General features: G+C 57.0%; 1 non-coding gene across 1 annotated transcript; it reads left to right on the top strand.

The window, feature by feature from the left end:
* The first annotated feature begins 647 nt into the window (after positions 1-647).
* Positions 648-731, top strand: Trnal-cag (transfer RNA leucine (anticodon CAG)). The gene has a single exon. It is a non-coding gene; the product is annotated as a tRNA-Leu (tRNA).
* Positions 732-2,705: the final 1,974 nt, after the last annotated feature.

Below are 2,705 nucleotides of genomic sequence, written 5' to 3'. Positions count from 1 at the left end.
TAGTTTGCGTTACGTTAATGTTGTTGCACTTGTTGCTGTTGGTTGTTATATTGTAATTAAATGAGGAGACGTAATTACGTGGTCACGTGACATCATTTATTAGCAGGTGGGTATGATTATTGAGAGCGCGGCGATCAGTGCGTTCCAGCCTCACCGACACCCGCCTTTATCACGCCACGATCGCGCCACGCGCGCGCGATGCTGACGTCACGATCACGCCACAGATGTTGTTGATCCCGCGACGCGCGCGCCCCCACCTGTTGGGCGCGAACCGACCGCGGAGAGAGCGCGCGATGCGAGCGGAGAGTAGGCGAGAAGGAGCGGGGGAGAGGGCGCACCTGCGAGCGATGCGGACTAATACGGACGCCTAGAACGGGTGACATCGTGAGTTAAAGAAATGCTCTGCATTTAAAAAAAAATTCGTCAGATTGGCCGAACGGTTCAGGTCGCAGTCCGGTCTTCCGGGCATGGGTTCGAATCCCACTTCTGACACGTCTTTTTGTTTTCTTTCCATACGTAAGAACAGCTGCAGAGCGGCTGGCAATGCATCTTTACCCTTCCCCTCTTCCTCTTCGGGCGGGGTTATTTTTGGAATACCCGGCTGCGATACGGCTGGCATGGCACAGCTCCTACCTTACTTCTGTCCCGTCAGGATGGCCGATCGGTCTAAGGCGCTCCGTTCAGGTCGCAGTCCGGTCTTCCAGGCGTGGGTTCAAATCCCACTTCTGACACGTCTTTTTGTTTTCTTTCCATACGTAAGAACGGCTGCAGTGCGGCTGGCAATGCGCCCCTTTACCCTTCTCCTCTTCGGGCGGTTTTATTTTTTGGAATACCCGGCTGCGACACGGCTGGCATGGCACAGCTCCTATCTTGCCCCGGTCCCGTCAGGATGGCCGAGCATTCTGCTTTCGGCCGCGCTAGTGTGCGGACGCAGGATGCTTGGCTCCTCAGGAGCGGTGAATGCGGCCATGCCTGGCCGCGGAAACAGGTTTTTTGGCCAGGAATCCGGAGATTACCCCTTCAGTTGGCCAATGCTGGCAACAGGTCGGTGTGTTTTAAACACAATTTTTCTTTATGCGGATGCTCGTGCGAGGCCTTATCGCCTGGAAGATTTCAGGGACACTTTGGTTCGTTTGGAACTGCTCCGCGAGGTGCTTGCCTTGGGGGCATATCAAATGAACCAAGTTTGGGCCCTGACATTCAGGGACGAAGGCGGCGTATGCTCGCGGCCCCCGATGTGAAGGTCAAGGAGCGCCGGTGCCTCGTCATCGATCCCGCGAACCAGGATGTGCGGATGAAACTGCAATGGAATCTCTACAACGTGCCGGACGACGAGGTGCGAGCGGCGCTGCTTCCCTACGGGCGTGTCGTCGACATCGGACGCGAGAGGTGGCGTGTCAAGGGCATGAACGAAAAAGGTTCGACAACGCGGTCGGTGACCCTCAGGCTAAACGCCGGCGTGAGGATGGACGACCTGCCGCACGAGCTCCGGATGGCGGGCGGCCAGGCGCTCGTGGTCGTGCCAGGCAGGGCCCCGCAGTGCCTCCGCTGCTCGGGGACGGGGCACATGAGGCGCGACTGCAAAGTGCCACGCTGCACTGTCTGCCGTCGCTTCGGCCACGAAGCGACACAGTGCGTGCGGACGTACGCACATGTCACCGGACCTGCAGGAGACGCGGACCCGTCCGGAAACCGAATGGACGAGGAGGAGGCGGAAGCGGCGGCGGCCGGTGGCGGTGGTGCGGCCGTACCCGAGGACACGTTGGTGGAGCCAGGCGTGCAAGCGGAGGACGCAACTGCGGCTCCCGCGGAGGAGCGGTCGACCTCCCTAAACGACCCAGCGCTGGTGGCAGCTGTGCTCGACGTGAAAAGTGAGGAGTGTGTTAGGGCAGGTTCGTCGAACACCGCCTTAACTCGAGAAGTGCGTGACGCCGGCGACAGCAACGGAGACAACGCAGAAGCCACCGCCAAGAGGCCGCGGAAGGAGGACGACAAGCGCGAAGTATCCGGTGACTCCGGTAACGTGAAGCCAACTGTGGGCGGGGTTATGCTGAGGCGCCCAAGCTTCAAGCCAAAGCCCAACATCACGCCTTACGACAGAGGACCAGCGGCGGGGAAGCCTCCGTAAGCGAAACGTTTGCTGTTTTTTGCGCGCGAGCTCTTCCAATGAGCGTTACGGCACGGAGAACACTTTTTCTTTTTTTGAGTGGTATAAAAGGGGGCGGGGCGAGTGTTCCTGAAGCGTATGTGTAATAGTGTGCTACTTGCCTTCATCTTCCATTCATGCGTTGTTCATTTCATCATTTGCGTTGTGCCACCCTTAATGTACGCGGTCTCTCTGAGCGAAAACGTCAGAGTCAATTGTACAGACTCATCAGCGAAAGGGAATTAGACGTCGCAGCCTTCCAGGAGACGAAAGTAGAGACCGAGCAAAGCACGGAAAGGATGGTGGGAGTGCTCAGTTCGAGTTATGAAGTCTGTGTCAGCCATGCCGTCGGTTTATCGGCTGGTTGTCTCATTTTAATACGTCGGAGCAGCGGCGCAGTAGTGCAAAACGTGACGTCCAGTTTATCTGGGCGCTTTGTTATTTGTGATTTAATTTTAGCCTCAAAATAATGGCGTATTGTTTGTGTGTACGCGCCGACAAAGCAGATGAAAGAAAATAGTTTTTCGAAGAGTTGCGGGCGTGGCTTGACACAGAACGG

This window comes from Haemaphysalis longicornis, unplaced genomic scaffold, assembly GCF_048455015.1.
Source record: "Haemaphysalis longicornis isolate Haplotype H1 unplaced genomic scaffold, Haemaphysalis longicornis Haplotype H1 scaffold_1, whole genome shotgun sequence".
NCBI classification, from domain to species: Eukaryota; Metazoa; Arthropoda; class Arachnida; order Ixodida; family Ixodidae; genus Haemaphysalis; species Haemaphysalis longicornis.
Note: the sequence above shows the minus strand (reverse complement) of the source record. Positions and strands in the feature narration are given on the sequence as shown.